The sequence below is a fragment of the Pelophylax lessonae genome (assembly GCF_965119305.1).
Source record: "Pelophylax lessonae genome assembly, chromosome: 2".
Taxonomy (NCBI): Eukaryota; Metazoa; Chordata; class Amphibia; order Anura; family Ranidae; genus Pelophylax; species Pelophylax lessonae.
This window is the reverse complement of record NC_138769.1, coordinates 15120110-15139866: the sequence shown is the minus strand read 5'-3', so window position 1 is coordinate 15139866 and position 19757 is coordinate 15120110.

The following is a 19757-nucleotide window of genomic DNA, read 5'->3' as shown; positions in this document are numbered from 1 at the left end:
AGAGAAAAGGGGGATGAGAGAGAGGGAGGGGGATGAAAGAGAGAGGGGGTGGGTGAGAGGGGGTGAGTGAGAGAGAGAGAGGAGGGGTGAGAGAGAGGAGGGGTGATAGAGAGAGGAGGGGTGAGAGAGAAAAGGGGGATGAGAGAGAAGGAGGAGGGATGAAAGAGAGAGGGGGGTGGGTGAGAGGGGGTGAGTGAGAGAGAGGAGGGGTGAGAGAGAAAACGGGGATGAGAGAGAGGGAGGGGGAATGAAAGAGAGAGGGGGGTGGGTGAGAGGGGGTGAGTGAGAGAGAGAGAGAGAGGGGGGTGAGAGAGAGGAGGGGTGATAGAGAGAGGAGGGGTGAGAGAGAAAAGGGGGATGAGAGAGAGGGAGGAGGGATGAAAGAGAGAGGGGGGTGGGTGAGAGGGGGTGAGTGAGAGAGAGAGAAGAGGGGTGAGAGAGAGGAGGGGTGAGAGAGAGGAGGGGTGAAAGAGAAAAGGGGGATGAGAGAGAGGGAGGGGGGATGAAAGAGAGAGGGAGGGGGAATGAAAGAGAGAGGGGGGTGGGTGAGAGGGGGTGAGTGAGAGAGAGAGAAGAGGGGTGAGAGAGAGGAGGGGTGAGAGAGAAAACGGGGATGAGAGAGAGGGAGGGGTAATGAAAGAGAGAGGGAGGGGGAATGAAAGAGAGAGGGGGGTGGGTGAGAGGGGGTGAGTGAGAGAGAGAGAGGGGGGTGAGAGAGGCGGCTCTAGCAACCAGTGGCCAATAGTGTCTACGGTGGAGGGGGGCGGCTTTTTTGCTGCCCCCCCTGCAAAGTGCCACCCTAGGCCTGGGCCTTGTTGGCCTAGGCCAAAATACAGCACTGGATGGCGTACAATCTCGCCGCAGCGCGCTTTTTTTTTTTTCCCGTTCGTTTCTGTTTAGAAATGAATTGAATTACTAAAATGAGAAATAAAAATTTCCCCACCCTGAGGGGCCTTCCAGCCGTGGAGAATGGGCGCAGGGGAAGGGAGTTCAGGGCGTAAAGCGACCGCCGGTATGTCGCTGGCATAGAGAATAGCGCATATGATGGGAGGGAGGAACCAGGGATGGCAAAATATAAGCAGATTGAATTTTAGACATTGCCATATAATCCTAAGCAATCAATCGGTGCCAGAAAAAACACCAACGTGCCTGTGTGAACCCGACTGATTTGTGGTGAGGACCTTTTCCCCCCATTTTTGTGGTTAAACCGCAGTCGGTATTGTTGGAAGTTTACCGGGAAATGCTTCCAAGGCTTATCTGGGTGTGTCCTGTATTCCTCGGGTGGTGACATCACTGACGCTCCCCAGATGTGTTCTATACACATAACCCATTGTATGGTACACTGCTCAAATAAAATGAAAGCAACACTTTTTAAGTACAGCATCAAGTCAATTAAACTTCTGCGATTTTGATATTGTCAGTTAAGTAGCAGAGGGGGTTGTTAATTAGTTTCAGCTGCTTTGGTGTTAATTAATTTACCAACAAGGGCACTAGATGGGCAACATCTACATGACCTCCAAAACAGGAATGGTTTTACAGGTGGAGGCCACTGACATTTTTTCCCTACTCATCGTTTCTGACTGTTTCTGCATTTGGCTAGGGTCAGTGTCACTACTGGTAGCATGAGGCCATACTTGGACCTTATAGAGCAGGCATGTCCAACCTGCGGCCCAGGGGCCGCATGCGGCCCAAAACTGAAGGCAATGTGGCCCACTGCCCCAAGACAATTTTTTTTTTTTGCTGAGGAGGAAGGAAGTCAAGTCAGGGGCACGGCCACAGAGGCTGCCTCGGAGGGGATCATCCACTAGTTGTGTTAAATTAGTGCTGGGGGGGGGGCTTTAGCACGGGAAGGGCAAAGCAGCGTTTTATTACTTATATACCTTAACTATAGTATATATTTTATATGCGGCCCGAGAAAATTTCTCTACACTCAATGTGGCCCAGAGAAGCCAAAAGGTTGGACACCCATGCTATAGAGGTTCAGGGCCAGCACTACCTGTAAGGCGACCTAGGCAGCCGCCTGGGGCGCAACCTAGCAGGGGGCGCGCTGGCATCCTGCACCCGGAATCAGTAATGGACTGGCCCCTGGCCGGTGTGGCAGTCCACATGCTGTGCCGCCTGAGCGCTATAGCAAGCCATGCTATGTGAGTACCTCCAGCATTGCCGAAATCCCCATAGGAAAGCATTGAATAATGGCCATTGTCGCGCATGCGCATTAGGTCTCCCCCCGCCGGCTGACGTCAGCGGGGGGAGGAGAGTAGGGTTTCCATCTGTCCAGATTTGATGGATCGGATCGGATGTCAGCGGACATGTCTCCACTGACATCCGATGCCCCATAGGGATGCATGGGGGGGCCGTTCAGATCCGCCAAAAAAACGGACAGGCGGATCTGAACGGTCCACCTGTGTGAAAGAGCCCTAAAGGAAATCTACCAACAAAAGTTGTATAGTATGTATCCAGCTTTAGTCCTGAGTATATTGGGTTTGTAATACAATCAGGTCGGTCAGAATAAAATGTTGTTGAGGGGAATCCCTTATCTGTCCTCAGGTGGAAGTTTTAGTATGTTGGACCAATCGTTATCTGCGATGTGTCCTGTGAAGTGTCAGTGAGTATTGGCATTGTATCCCGTATCCATCCTCCCGGCTTATCTGCGTCCAAGAAAATGTTTTCTATAATTCAGCCCATATTTCTTTTTGCTTACAATGCCCCCCAGAACCCAGCAGTGGAAGTGTCATTTCCTCCATATCCCTGTAATAAAATGAAAATGACCCCCTATGTGTGCGCTCAGATCTGCCATTACAGGGACCTGCCACAATCTGCGGTTCTTGCAATGTAGTCAGATTCTCATCGTCCTCGGGCCCCCTTGGTGGGTCAGCATGGAATGCAGATAATGGGACACTTTTAGATAAGGCAAAGCCTCGCTCTGAAGGACCACTTAGCCTAATGGTACCTGTGCGTTTATCCTCACAAATGGGGCACTTAGGGGCTATTTTCTGCTCATTGTTGCAAAGTGTCGCCGAACGGAGAAAGAATAAATAGAGCTCAGACATTCAGGAGCCCACAAAATCTGTGCAAGTCTATGGGGGGGAGGGAGGTTGTAAGATTTCTGGGGGCGCAGTGAGCTGGGGACCTGCAGATACGCAGATCATCTTCTAAGAGTCTCTATAGAGCAGGGTTTCTCAACCAGGGTTCCTCCTGAGGTTGCTGGGGGTTCCCTGAGAAATGGGCAATTTCTGCCTCTCGGATAAGTTCCCAATGATACCATTGTTCCTTTTAGTTATCTGTAAGCAGGGCCGGTGTTGTAAAATTTTGTCGGACCCGTGAAAAAATCGGACCTCGTCACTTCCGGGGACAGAGCATCACAAAAACAGCTGATGGAGTCGTCCATGCGCATGCGCAGAAGACATTTTTTGAGGTTTGGCAAAATTACAACAGAGAGCGGACAGCTGATTGAGAGCAGGCGGGGCTGAGGTGGGACGGAAGACACCACCGCGTCATCTGCAGAGCTGAATAGAGGAGGCGGGACGGAGGTGCGGCCGTGTAATAAATGCAGGGCTTAAGCGACTCCTTCTGTTTTATTATCTTTAGTAATTATCGTATTATTTATCCTTAGGATTTCATAACATTTAGTATTTCTTATTTTGTATTATAGAAATACTAAATGTTATGAAATCCTAAGGATAAATAATACGATAATTACTAAAGATAATAAAACAGAAGGAGTCGCTTAAGCCCTGCATTTATTACACGGCCGCGCCTCCGTCCCGCCTCCTCTATTCAGCTCTGCAGATGACGCGGCAGTGTCTTCTGTCCCACCTCAGCCCCGCCTCCTCTCAGGCAACTGCCCGCTATGTGTTATAATTTTACCAAACCAAGATACTGTCTTGTGCGCATGCGCACTTGAGACTCCCATCAGCTGTTTCATGACCGGAAGTGACGAGGTCCGATTTTTTCACAGGTCGGACCAAATTTTAGAACACCGGTGCTAGACTATTTTATGCCCTAGGCAAGACCAGCTACTTGTGCCCCCCCCCCCCCAAAAAAAAAAGGGAAGGGGTTAAAAACTCCTCTATGTGACCGTGATCTGATGGTTCCTCCATGTTATGCTGTCATAACCAGTGACCCCCATATTCCTCCATGTCACGCTCGGGGACCCTAATGTCCCTCCATGTGACACCCAGGGACTTTGATGTTTTTCAATGTCACACTCTGGGACCCCAATATTACTTCATGTCATGCTGTCATACCCACTGACCCCGATGTACCTCTATGTCAGATCCTGATGTTTTTCCATGTCACATTTGGGGACCCTGATGTTCCTCCGTGTCACACCTGGGGACCCTGATGTTCATCCGTGTCACACCTGGGGACCCCCAATCCCCCACGGCACACCCAGGGACCCCAATTCCTCATGGCACACCTGGTGACCCTGAACCTCTGTTAAACGCGGTGGCTCCTGGTGGAGCGAAAAGCAGCAGTTAGAGAGCTCCGCACATCCATCACCAACCTCCTCAGACCATTCTGGTGCCTCGTCGCTTCTGCCCCAGTAAAGGTTCCGCCCTCCAGTGCAGAGCTCTGGCTCAGATTCAGCTCTCCTCCGCTCCCTGCTTAATACCGACCCAGGGAAATAAATGGCTGCCCACCAGCTCAATGCAGAGAGTCACTTCCTGCCCGGGGTTAAGGCCACTCAGCTCCACCTATAGAGGATCATCATGCAGGCAGCACTCTGGGGGCCTCCCTTCTTGCCTTTTGGGGCCCCTCCAACAGTGGTAGAAAGCCAGGGCCTGGTAGTTCCACCACTGCTCAAGACACTTGGCATCTTCCACTATCCCTTCGCCCCCCCCCCCCCCTCCTCGCCTCAGCTCACAATAATCATTCATGATGGAGAATTCATGATGGAGAGAGAGTGCCAACACCTGGCTGCACCCCTAGGTGGCAATGCGCCCTAGGCGGCTACCTAGTTTGCCTAGTGGAAGCACCGGCCCAGAGGGGGGAATTCTTCCCAATGATGAGAAGAGTAAGGAGCATTCTTCCCACTGACTGTCACACCAATGTGTCATGAGTTGTAGGTTTTTAATTTTTAGCAGGGGTTCCCCGAGACCAGAAATGTATTTCAAGGGTTCCTCTGTGTTGAAAAGGTTGAGAAAGGCTGCTATAGAGTGTTCATAGATCTGTTTCAACGTTTCTAAACATTCCATAACCATGATCCGTATTTAGAGGAAGAAGAATGCTGGGTGGTAAATATTAGTAAATAGTGTATCTTAGTTTCTTGTTTGATGACACATCAGGAGAGATAGAAAAATGGCAGTCATCCAAGAACCCCCCCTCCACCCTGTATACCGGACTTTCCGAGAATAATAGAGTAGGCCATGATCTCCCACTAATCAAAGTATGACTTCCTGGAGTGGAGGACGGATATATCTGGGGTTCAGTAATGGTCGGTTCGGTTGCAGTAGGAATAAAAGTAATTTTGGTTGATGGGATGGTTTTGTGGGAAAGTATCAGATAAATGGAGACAGAATGTTCTTTTTATTCTTTCCATTCCGGACATTTTTTTAAGCATCCAATGCTAAGTTGACCATTAGGCACTGTAGACTGCCGAAGAAAAGAGGTGAATTATCGGCCACACATCTTTTTCCTGTTATGGCTACAGATACCATCATCTCATATAATCTTATTGGCAATGTTGCCAGTTCGAGACTAATTAAACAAGAAAATGTGCTATGTGATAGGTGATCCCAGCAGAGGGGGCCTGTACTGGGCACCAATGACGGTGTGCCTACAGAGATGCCATCTTGGTGCTGTGTGATGTTGGTGCAGAGGCTCCCAGCACAGGTCAAAGCAGGGGCTGACTGGCAACCTTCGACCCAGGGGGCAAGTACCAACCAGAGGCCCATGGTGCAGTGACTCGGCCCCCTCCCTCTCCCCCTCTTCCAGGGCTCCTGCTGACCCCCATTCTAGGCTGAAGCCCCGCTCAAGTACTCTCTACTTACCGGCCAAATCCGGGTTCCCGACCTGGTCATCACCGGGCAGTTGGGGGAGTTGGACAGCTTGGTCGGGGCTGCTTGGGGGGGGGGGGTTGGGGCGAGTCTCCAGTGGGGCATGGAAATGGCCACATTTTACACCATCCATGTTGGGGGGGGGGGGGGGCCTGCGCTCTGTCCTTGTCTTCATCCCACACTCAGTAGGTCAGCAGCGGGGACATTTTACTTATCTTTACCAGGAATCCCTTTGGCATGTCTGTGGCAGAAGCGGTGCAGCCTTTTTAGAGGGCATCAGAGAGGCCTGGGGGGCAATTGCCCCCCTGCCCCCTGGCCCAGTCCTCCCCTGGGTCAAAGAGTTTATCCAGAAGACGGGGTTAGTTAGTGTTAGATCATTCATACATAAACGGCATAAGAATGCGTGTTCTCAATGTACCAACTTTCCCCAAGTTAGTAGCATGCAATTGAAATAACTAGTTTAAACCCCAACCCTCCCCCCCCTCCTCGACACTTAATCTCCCCTGATCCCACCAGCTAGACACCCCCCCCCCCAACTATATTTCTAACAATCACTACAGATTGGGGAAAAACTGGGACATCAGATATTCCATAGCCAATTACAACAGTATCTAATTCATGTTTATAATAATGAACTTTTATTATAACAAAGTTGAAACAGAGTTCACAGACTGATCATCATTTAGATCTTCCCATATTGTTTCCTAATAATCCTCAAATACCTCCTTCCGTCAACCAAAAGAAATCTGTATGGTACAAATATCAACCAGGTTGTCATTATAATGTAAATCAATGTATCAAATGAAGACAAATGGCAATTGGTGGGAAGAAACAAACATCAAACTGTATGCGTTTCTTGGAGCAAGGGTCCACTTCTTCAGGAGATCAAAGGAGGCTGATAATCTAAAAATATAACAATACCCTGAATTTTATATATATATATATACCATACCATAACCATGATGAACATAATATGAATAACACTGCAAACTTATATTCTATGTCAAATATGAAGATTCCCAATCCATGATAATTAAAACCTATTGGCCACTGGATTTTGAGTCTTTTTCTCTTGTACTCGTTTGTGAAAACATTTTTGGTTTTGATAAAAAAACAATGTAAAGAAATAAAAATTGGCCACCAGTGAGGAATGACCTCTTTCTGCTGAGAAGAGTTTAACGGAATCTTGAAGGAAATCCACAACTCCCCTCAAACACCCATATTTCCCTCTAGAAACCCTACTATCCCCATGGATTTTTTATGTATGTTTCCTTCAAGATTCCCTACTGCCCCATGGACCTGATGTATGTTCCCCTCAAGATTCCCTACTGCCCCATGGACCTGATGTATGTTCCCCTCAAGATTCCCTACTGCCCCATGGACCTGATGTATGTTCCCCTCAAGATTCCCTACTGCCCTTCCCAGAAGATAAAAAGACATTGGCCACTGGTGGGAAAGGACCTTTATCTGCTGAGGAGTGCTTACGGAATCTTGAGGGAAATCCACAACCCCCTCAACCTTCTATATTTCCCTCAAGAATCCATACTGCCTCCATTGATCTGGTGTATGTTTCCTTCTATATTCCCTACTGCACCGATAGATCTGGTGTATGTATTCTTCAAAATTTCCTACTGCCCCAATGGACTTGGATTCCCCAGGGCCCCTCATGGCTCTGGTGTATTTTTCCCTCAAGATTCCCTACTGTCCTGCTGTATCTGAAGTATATTTTTCTTTGGGATTCCCTACAGACCTCATGGACCAGATGTACTGTATGTTTCCCTCAAGATTCCCCACTGCCCTCCCCAGAAGATAAAAAAAGACATTGGCCACTGGTGTGGAAGAACCTCTATCTGCTGAGGAGGGCTTACTGAATCTTGAGGGAGATCCACAACCCCCTCAGCCCCCTTTATTTCTCCCCAATGGATCTGATGTATGTTTCCTTCAAGATTTCCTACTGTCCTCCTGTATCTGATGTATATTTCCCTCAAGATTCCCTACTACCCCCAGGATTTGGTGTATGTTTCCTTCATGATTCCCTATTACACCCCTGGACCTGATGTTTGTTTCCCTCAATATTCCCTACTGCCCTCCCCAGAAGATAAAAAGACATTGGCCACTGTTGGGAAAGGACCTTTATCTTCTAAGAAGGGATTACGGAATCTTGAGGGAAATCCACAACCCCCTCAAACCCCTATATTTCCCTTAAGAATCCATACTGCCTCCATTGATCTGGTGTATGTTTCTTTCTATATTCCCTACTGCCCCAATGGATCTGGTGTATATTTTCTTCAAGATTTCCTACTGCCCCAATGTATTTGACGTATATTCCCCTCAAGATTCCCCAGGGCCCCTCATGGCTCTGGTGTATTTTTCCCTCGAGATTCCCTACTGTCCTGCTGTATCTAAAGTATATTTTTCTTTGGGATTCCCTACAGACCTCATGGACCTGATGTACTGTATGTTTCCCTCAAGATTCCCCACTGCCCTCCCCAGAAGATAAAAAAGACATTGGCCACTGGTGGGAAAGGACCTTGATCTGCTAAGGAGGGATTACAGAATCTTGAGGGAAATCCACAACCCCCTCAACCTCCTATATTTCCCTCAAGATTCCATACTGCCTCCATTGATCTGGTGTATGTTTCCTTCATTATTCCCTACTGCCCCGATAGATCTGGTGTATATTTCTCTCAAGGTTCCCTACTGCCCTAACCAACCTGATGTATGTTTCCCTCAAGATTCCCCGTTGCCTTCCTGTATCTAATGTGTATTTCCCTCAAGATTCCCTACAGCACCCATTGATCTGTTGTATGTTTCCCTCAATAGTCCCTACTGCCCTCCCCAGAACATAAAAAGACATTGGCTACTGGTGTGGAAGGACCTCTATCTGCTGGGGAGGGCTGTAGGCAATATTGAGGGAAACACACTAGGGCCAAGGGAGCATTAGGGGATCTTGAGGGAAATAGAAATCACTAATCAGGTACAGCAGGGCAGTAGGGAATCTTGAGCGAAACATACCTCAGGTCCAGGAGGGCTATAGGGAATCTTGAGGGAAACATACACCAGGTCCAGGAAGGCTATAGGGAATCTTGAGGGAAACATACCTCAGGTCCAGGAAGGCTATAGGGAATCTTGAGGGAAACATACCTCAGGTCCAGGAAGACTATAGGGAATCTTGAGGGAAACATACCTCAGGTCCAGGAAGACTATAGGGAATCTTGAGGGAAACATACCTCAGGTCCAGGAAGGCTATAGGGAATCTTAAGGGAAACATACCTCAGTTCCAGGAAGGCTATAGGGAATCTTGAGGGAAACATACCTCAGGTCCAGGAAGACTATAGGGAATCTTGAGGGAAACATACCTCAGGTCCAGGAAGACTATAGGGAATCTTGAGGGAAACATACCTCAGGTCCAGGAAGGCTATAGGGAATCTTAAGGGAAACATACCTCAGTTCCAGGAAGGCTATAGGGAATCTTGAGGGAAACATACCTCAGGTCCAGGAAGACTATAGGGAATCTTGAGGGAAACATACCTCAGGTCCAGGAAGACTATAGGGAATCTTGAGGGAAACATACCTCAGGTCCAGGAAGACTATAGGGAATCTTGAGGGAAACATACACCAGATCCAGGAAGGCTATAGGGAATCTTGAGGGAAACATACACCAGGTCCAGGAAGGCTATAGGGAATATTGAGAGAAACATACCTCAGGTCCAGGAAGACTATAGGGAATCTTGAGGGAAACATACATCAGGTCCAGGAAGACTATAGGGAATCCTAAAGGAAACATACCTCAGGTCCAGGAAGGCTATAGGGAATCTTGAGGGAAACATACACCAGGTCCAGGAAGGCTATAGGGAATATTGAGGGAAACATACCTCAGGTCCAGGAAGACTATAGGGAATCTTGAGGGAGACATACCTCAGGTCCAGGAAGGCTATAGGGAATCTTGAGGGAAATAGAAATCAGGTACAGTAGGGCAGTAGGGAATCTTGAGGGAATCATAAACCAGGTACAGGAGAGGTTGTAGATTTTGTTCTCTACAGCCCTCCTCAGCAGAAAGAGGTCCTTCCTCACCAGCGACCGATAGGTTTTAAATATGGATTGAATCTTGACAATCTGACATGTTTGCTGTGTTTTTCATACACTATTATATTGTAGTGTTATATTTTTCGAATATCAGACTGGTTGGTCTCCTGAAGAAATGGATCCTTGGTCCAAGTAACTGGTAGAGTTTGATGTTTATGTCCTTCTGCCATTTGACAAACTGCTCGGCGTTTGAACACTATCCTTTATTCAAAGTTTGAGAAGATGATTTGGGAAGGTAGCTGATCATCATTATTAGGATATGTAAATGATGACCAATCTGTGATCTTCTCTTTTAACTCCATTATAATACAAAGTCACATGGCTTAGATATTATTGCATTTGGGGATGGTGCCTCAAAAGTCCAATTTTTTTCTTCTAATTTTAGTCAGTCAGTTGTAGTCCGTTCCTCAGTTGTAGTCAGTCAGTTGTAGTCCGTTCCTCAGTTGTAGTCAGTCACTTGTAGACAGTTATGGCCGGAATACACGATAAGAAAATCGTCCGAAAATTTCCGTTCAGCGAAGGATCGGCCGATATTCTACTCGTTAATGCCCAGCCATCAGTGACCGATATCAATATTGTGAACGAAAAATCCAGTTTGAAAAAAACGAAAAATGCTGTCGTCTCGTTTGCGACCGAACTATATTCTATACGTTGGTGTTAAGGTCGTTCATTTAAAATCTGTAGAACATCATCACGCATGCACTGTTTCGATGGTCGGCGGTCAAACGGTTGGGCGATATTCGGCCTGTGTATGTTGGCAACATTTTCGACCAAGGAACACTTTTTCATAAGTCGGTGGTCGAATCATCGGGCGATATTTGGCCCGTGTATTCCAGCCATTAGTCAGTTGTAGACAGTCAGTTGTAGTCAGTCAGTTGTAGTCCTTTCCTCAGTTGTAGTCAGTCACTTGTAGACAGTTAGTCAGTTGTAGACAGTCAGTTGTAGTCTGTTCCTCAGTTGTAGTCAGTCACTTGTAGACAGTTGGTCAGTTGTAGACAGTCAGTTGTAGACAGTCAGTTGTAGTCAGTCAGTTGTAGTCCGTTCCTCATTTGTAGTCAGTCACTTGTAGACAGTTAGTCAGTTGTAGACAGTCATTTGTAGCCAGTTCCTCAGTTGTAGTCAGTCACTTGTAGACAGTTAGTCAGTTGTAGTCAGTCACTTGTAGACAGTTGGTCAGTTGTAGACAGTCAGTTGTAGACAGTCAGTTGTAGTCAGTTGTAGTCCGTTCCTCATTTGTAGTCAGTCACTTGTAGACAGTTAGTCAGTTGTAGACAGTCATTTGTAGTCAGTTCCTCAGTTGTAGTCAGTCACTTGTAGACAGTTAGTCAGTTGTAGTCAGTCAGTTGTAGTCCGTTCCTCAGTTGTAGTCAGTCACTTGTAGACAGTTAGTCAGTTGTAGTCAGTCACTTGTAGACAGTTAGTCAGTTGTAGACAGTCAGTTGTAGTCAGTCAGTTGTAGTCCGTTCCTCAGTCGTAGTCAGTCACTTGTAGACAGTTGGTCAGTTGTAGACAGTCATTTGTAGGCAGTCAGTCCTTAGTGTTAGAAATATAGTTTAGGGGGTGGGACTGGGTGCTGATATTTGGGAGGGCTACTTTTTCGGGGGGCCTTATGGCTAAACTGAGTCATTTCATTTCTGAAAATGACCCGACTCTGAGCACCATACGAAATCAAGCCAGTAAACAGTTAAGCCCCGTCTTCCTCAAAGGTGGGCTTGGCTGGATTCTGCAAGTTTTCCGTGAGATCATGTCTGGCGCTGTGTGCCACTTCATAGACCGGGGCCTGTTCATTTCCCTAAACAGCAACTGAGCCCTATTGTCTGCTGACGGGGGACGCCCAGGACCTGGAGTCTGTCATGTGGACCCCAGACCCCGATACCTGCCTCCCAGGGGGGTTCATACTCAGACACACAGGAGCAAAACCCCAAACAGTTACCTTATCTGGGGGCAAATTTATAAAGTGCCAACAGACTGACCCGCCAATCATTTGCTTTTAGATCTTTTTTGCATATATTTTGTTGAGTTTTCCAAAATGTCCTTCATTACAGCAGTTATTAAATAGATAGAGCAGATGGGTAGAGAGATATAGGAAGGATCATCCATACAGTACTGTATAGCACATTGTCAGGTGTGTAGCCTAGGATAGACATCTCAAACCGGATTTGGTTTCAGTGATCGGAGGTGATATAAAACCTCTAAATGTTGTGGTTATGGATTATCCTTTGGTGGAGGATTGTTTTGAGTCAGTTGGAGGTTTATTTAGAGCTGCCTCTCTTGAATCTTTGTAACAGAGAGGAACCCTTTAAATAACTCTCCAGGATCTGGGATCAACTACAAATATATAGGGCTCATGATAAATTTAGTGTGGTGGTCATTGGGAAGAATGTTCCTTACATTGGTTGTCAGTGGGAAGAATGCTCCTTACATTGGTGGTCAGTGGGAAGAATGCTCCTTACATTGGGGGTCAGTGGGAAGAATGTCCCTTACATTGGTGGTCAGTGGGAAGAATGTTCCTTACATTGGTGGTCAGTGGGAAGAATGCTCCTTACATTGGGGGTCAGTGGGAAGAATGTCCCTTACATTGATGGTCAGTGGGAAGAATGCTCCTTACATTGGTGGTCAGTGGGAAGAATGTTCCTTACATTGGTGATCAGTGGGAAGAATGCTCCTTACATTGGAGGTCAGTGGGAAGAATGCTCCTTACATTGGAGGTCAGTGGGAAGAATGCTCCTTACATTGGTGATCAGTGGGAAGAATGCTCCTTACATTGGTGGTCAGTGGGAAGAATGCTCCTTACATTGGAGGTCAGTGGGAAGAATGCTCCTTACATTGGTGGTCAGTGGGAAGAATGCTCCTTACATTGGGGGTCAGTGGGAAGAATGTCCCTTACATTGATGGTCAGTGGGAAGAATGCTCCTTACATTGGTGGTCAGTGGGAAGAATGTTCCTTACATTGGAGATCAGTGGGAAGAATGTTCCTTACATTGGTGATCAGTGGGAAGAATGCTCCTTACATTGGTGGTCAGTGGGAAGAATGTCCCTTACATTGGTAGTCAGTGGGAAGAATGCTCCTTACATTGGAGATCAGTGGGAAGAATGTTCCTTACATTGGAGGTCAGTGGGAAGAATGTCCCTTACATTGGTGGTCAGTGGGAAGAATGTCCCTTACATTGATGGTCAGTGGGAAGAATGCTCCTTACATTGGTGGTCAGTGGGAAGAATGTTCCTTACATTGGTGATCAGTGGGAAGAATGCTCCTTACATTGGTGGTCAGTGGGAAGAATGTTCCTTACATTGGTGATCAGTGGGAAGAATGTCCCTTACATTGGTGGTCAGTGGGAAGAATGCTCCTTACATTGGAGATCAGTGGGAAGAATGTTCCTTACATTGGTGGTCAGTGGGAAGAATGCTCCTTACATTGGTGGTCAATAGGAAGAATGCTCCTTACATTGGTGGTCAGTGGGAAGAATCTCCCTTACATTGGTTGTCAGTGGGAAGAATGTTCCTTACATTGGTGGTCAGTGATTACCTATCTCGGGGGCAGAAATAGCTCAAGGAACCCCAAAATTTTCTGCCTTTGTAAATCATGCATGTTTGCCCAGTTGAGTCCAGTATGCCGCATATTCTTCAGTGGGAAATACAGATTTCAGCAACATTTGTTCTGTGTATATCGGTGGTGCGGTGGTTCGATAATTGGATATAGCGATTATTTCGTTCGGAAATTGTTTTCAGATTTGTGACTGATTCCATCAATAAGCATTCATTTTCACTGATATCGCTGACCCCGTCCCATCTTGGAGACGTGTTTTTTCTGTTCTGGAAAAAGTTTTCCATCTCTGGTTGAAAGTTACTTTTAGTACTTTGTTCTGTTAAATTGTCCTTTGTGCACATTACACCCAGTCCTGGCGGACCACAGTGATGGTAGAGAAAGGGTTAATCCCCCTCCCCACTTACACTCTGTATAGTGAGTACAGCAGCTGTACCTGGCAGCCTGTGATTGGCTAGTTAAAGAGGGATGGAACTCTGTGATTGGTCCACATCTCTCGGCTCCAGAGGTGAAGTTGCAGCTGGAACCCATTATAGTATGAAGGGAAGTTGTGGAGTTGTGTCACCGCCGCCCCCTAGAGGGCATCCAGTTCTCTCACTTCCATACATTCCAGCTGCATGCTTATATTCCTTACATGGTCCTCCACTCATGTACAGGGGGGAGGGGGGGGGGCTCCTCAAATTCCCCAACAGAAAAGATAAAAGGAGACAAAGCTGGTTTGTAGAGTTCAGAAAATAAAAAGTAAAAATTGTATAAAGTATCGATCTGTTCCTGAACTAATTCCATCATCCTCGTCCCAGGCTATCCTGATCAGGGTTGGAGTACTTTTATATTTGTTTCCCACTTTTGATGGAGTGTTGAAGGGTTATAACCCCTACCAAGTCTTCATTATGAGGGGTTCCCACCATCCCTGTGCTGAGTTCCCGGGTCTGTACACTCGCTGTGCCCATTATGAGGGGTTCCCACCATCCTTGTGCTGAGTTCCTGGGTCTGTACCCCTGCTGTGCCCATTATGAGGGGTTCCCACCATCCCTGTGCTGAGTTCCTGGGTCTGTACACCAGCTGTGCCCATTATGAGTGGTTCCCACCATCCCTGTGCTGAGTTCCTGGGTCTGTACACCTGCTGTGCCCATTATGAGGGGTTCCCACCATCCCTGTGCTGACTCTGTACACCTGCTGTGCCCATTATGGGGGGTTCCCACCATCCCTGTGCTGAGTTCCCGGGTCTGTACACCGGCTGTGCCCATCATGAGGGGTTCCCACCATCCCTGTTCTGACTCTGTACACTCGCTGTGCCCATTATGAGGGGTTCCCACCATCCCTGTGCTGACTCTGTACACCTGCTGTGCCCATTATGAGTGGTTCCCACCATCCCTGTACTGAGTTCCCGGGTCTGTACCCCTGCTTTGCCCATTATGAGGGGTTCCCACCATCCCTGTGCTGAGTTCCCGGGTCTGTACCCCTGCTGTGCCCATTATGAGAGGTTCCCACCATCCCTGTGCTGAGTTCCTGGGTCTGTACACCTGCCGTGAGGGGTTTCCACCATCTTTTCTTGTTTTTCATTCATTTTTTTAAATCAAGTATATATTATGTTGGTGAAAGAACATGTGAAATATACTACATTGCTTTTCCCAAAGCTTCAAAAAAGTTTTTTCCTAAGTTTAGATGAGGTCATACATCCCCCTCCCTTTACAGACAGACACTATCATTTGAGTAGCTCTGTGCTGCCACATGCTGGCCATCCTCAGTATCACATTGCAGCCTCAGCCACTGTACTCTTGCACAAGTCTTATAGCCCAAATATAGCCAATTAAAGTGGGAAAGTGTTCCTGATATGGTATCCTCCGGAATTCCGAGAACTGTCACAGGTCATAGAACACCGTGTACAGTCTATATAGCCAAATATATCAGAGCATGGAAATGACAGAGCTATAAACCTGCAGATAACGTATCACTGCCTGTACTGGTGAATGACTCCACCCAAAAGCCTGATTATTTCATAATAAAGAGAACCTTCAGGGTGACTGTACAGAGAACACTGAGTCATCACATCAGCCTCTGTAGCAGAGGAGCTTACACTCTAATATCCCCTCCCCCACAGTCACACACTATTATTATTATACATTTATATAGCTCTGACATTTACCGCAGTGCTGTACAGAGATCACTGAGCCAGTCACATCAGTCTCTGTACCAGAGGAGCTTACACTCTAATGCCCCCCACAGTCACATCAGTCTCTGTACCAGAGGAACTTACACTCTAATGTCCCCCCACCAGAAGAGCTTACACTCTAATGTCCCCCCACAGTCACACACTATTATTATTATACATTTATATAGCTCTGACATATACTGCAGTGCTGTACAGGGAACACTGAGACAATCACATCAGTCTCTGTACCAGAGGAGCTTACACTCTAATGCCCCCCACAGTCACATCAGTCTCTGTACCAGAGGAACTTACACTCTAATGTCCCCCCACCAGAAGAGCTTACACTCTAATGTCCCCCCACAGTCACACACTATTATTATTATACATTTATATAGCTCTGACATATACCGCAGTGCTGTACAGGGAACACTGAGCCAGTCACATCAGTCTCTGTACCAGAGGAGCTTACACTCTAATGTCTCCCCACCAGAGGAGCTTACACTCTAATGTCCCCCACAGTTACACACTATTATTATTATACATTTATATAGCTCTGACATATACCGCAGTGCTGTACAGAGATCACTGAGCCAGTCACATCAGTGTCTGTACCAGAGGAGCTTACACTCTAATGTCCCCTCCCCCACAGTCACACACTATTATTATTATACATTTATATAACTCTGACATATACCGCAGTGCTGTACAGAGATCCCTGAGCCAGTCACACTAGCCTCTGTACCAGAGGAGCTTACACTCTAATGTCCCCCCACCAGAGGAGCTTACACTATAATGTCCCCCACAGTCACACACTATTATTATTATACATTTATATCGCTCTGATATATACCACAGTGCTGTACAGAGATCACTGAGCCAGTCACATCAGTCTCTGTACCAGAGGAGCTTACACTCTAATCTCCCCCCACCAGAGGAGCTTACACTCTAATGTCCCCTCCCCCATAGTCACATCAGTGTCTGTACCAGAGGAGCTTACACTCTAATATCCCCCCACAGTCACACACTATTATTATTATACATTTATATAGCTCTGACATATACCGCAGTGCTGTACAGAGATCACTGAGCCAGTCACATCAGTCTCTGTACCAGAGGAGCTTACACTCTAATGTCCCCCCACCAGAGGAGCTTACACTCTAATGTCCCCCACAGTCACACACTATTATTATTATACATTTATATCGCTCTGATATATACCACAGTGCTGTACAGAGATCACTGAGCCAGTCACATCAGCCTCTGTACCAGAGGAGCTTACACTCTAATCTCCCCCCACCAGAGGAGCTTACACTCTAATGTCCCCTCCCCCATAGTCACATCAGTGTCTGTACCAGAGGAGCTTACACTCTAATATCCCCCCACAGTCACACACTATTATTATTATACATTTATATCGCTCTGATATATACCACAGTGCTGTACAGAGATCACTGAGCCAGTCACATCAGTCTCTGTACCAGAGGAGCTTACACTCTAATCTCCCCCCACCAGAGGAGCTTACACTCTAATGTCCCCTCCCCCATAGTCACATCAGTGTCTGTACCAGAGGAGCTTACACTCTAATGTCCCCTCCCCCATAGTCACATCAGTGTCTGTACCAGAGGAGCTTACACTCTAATATCCCCCCACAGTCACACACTATTATTATTATATATTTATATAGCTCTGACATATACCGCAGCGCTGTACAGAGATCACTGAGCCAGTCACATCAGTCTCTGTACCAGAGGAGCTTACACTCTAATCTCCCCCCACCAGAGGAGCTTACACTCTAATGTCCCCTCCCCCATAGTCACATCAGTGTCTGTACCAGAGGAGCTTACACTCTAATATCCCCCCACAGTCACACACTATTATTATTATTATACATTTATATAGCTCTGACATATACCGCAGTGCTGTACAGAGAACACTGAGCCATACACATATTCTTTCTATAGCTCTGACATGTACCGCAGTCTCACCATCTGTGTTCTTCTTTTGCCATCAGGAAGAGCCAAAGAGCAAATCCAAAGTGTGCGCCAATGTGTTCTGCGGAGCTGGCCGGGAGTGCGCTGTGACGGAGAAGGGAGACCCCACCTGTCTGTGTATTGAGGTGAGATGACAATATCCAGCAGACATATCACCAGATTCAGTAAACCTTGCCACACACTATACAATCCGATTGCACAATTTCTATACAACCTCCTTTAGATTTACCAAAACTTTTAAAATATGAAGAGAAACCCCAAACAATACTTTTAGTTTGTCTCCAATCCTGCAGGCCCTGGTACTATAGTTGATGTCGGATCCAAAGGAGATTTACACTCAGTGTATGGTCACTGGAAGGGTACACACTACAATCTGATTGCGCAATCCCTGTATTATTATTATTATACAGAATTTATATGGCGCCAACAGTTTGCACTGCGCTTTGCAACATGAGGGCAGACAGTACAATTAAATACAGGAGGAATCAGAGGGCCCTGATCCTTAGAGCTTACAATCTTGGAGATTAGTACAATTTCATTTTAACCGCTTGCCGACTGCTCGCCACAGATTTACTGCGGCAGGCTGGCTCGGCTGTGCAAACTGACGTAGGGGTACGTCGGGTCACGGGAGCGGCCCTTGGGGTGAGCGCGTGCTGCCGGTGGCGCCCCCACTAGGCAGCCGGGACTCCGATGCATGGGACCGGTAACACTGATTGCCGCCGGGCACCTGCGATCGCTCCTCACTGAGAGAGAAGGGCGGTCAGCTGTTGGAAACACAGCCAACCATTTTTCTATCTGAAATGATCAGAGCTCCTGTGATCCTTCTATATAGGATCACAGGTCTCTATGGTCATTTCACAAGTCCCTCCCCCTCACAGTTAGAAAACACCCCCTAGGCTCACACTTAACCCTTTGATCACCCTTAGGTTAACCCTTTCCCCGCCAGTGTCATTATTACAGTAACAGAGCATATTTCTAGCACTGATTACTGCAGTAATGTCACTGGTCCCCCCCAAAAGTGTCAAAAATGTCAGTTAGGGGTCCGATCTGTCCGCCGCAATGTCGCAGTCCCGCTAAAAATCGCAGATCGCCACCATTACTAGCAAAAAATAAATAAATAAATAAAAATGACATAAATCTTTCCCCTTGTTTGTGGACGTGATAACTTTTGTGCAAACCAATCAATATACGCTTATTGCGATTTTTTTTTTACCAAAAATATGTAGCAGAAAACAAAAATTGGCCTAAAAGGATAAAAAAAAATAGATTTTTAAATTTTTGTTTTTTTGGGAATGTTATATAGCAGAATGTGAAAAATATATAGATTTTCTTTTTTTTCAGAATTGTCGCTCTTTTTTTGTTTATAGCGCAAAAAATAAAAATCGCACAGGTGATCAATTACCACCAAAAGAAAGCTCTCTTTATGGGAAAAAAAGTAAATCAATTTTATTTGGGCACAGCGTCGCACGACCGCGATAACTTTTGCGTAAACAAAATACGCTTATTGGGTTTTTTTTTTTTTTTTTTACCAAAAATATGTAGCAGAATACAAATTAGCCTAAAATTATGAAAAAATTAGATTTTTATATTTTTTTTTTATTGGGAATTATATATAGCAGAATGTGAAAAATATTGTTTTTTTTTTCTTTCAGAATTGTCGCTCTTTTTTTTGTTTATAGCGCAAAAAATAAAAATCGCACAGGTGATCAAATACCCCCAAAAGAAAGCTCTGTTTGTGGGGAAAAAAAGACATCAATTTTATTTGGGTACAGCGTCGCACGACCGCGCAATCGTCAGTTAAAGTAAAGCAGTGCCGAATCGCAAAAAATGGCCTGGTCATTTAGGGGGCAAATCCTTCCGGTCTAGAAGTGGTTAATGACACCCCTAGTCAATGATATCAGTGGGCTCGGGGATAAATGGAATGTGTGTGGATACATTGTAACAATTCCCATGCAGACAAGACAGCAATGTTACAATTTGTAGGA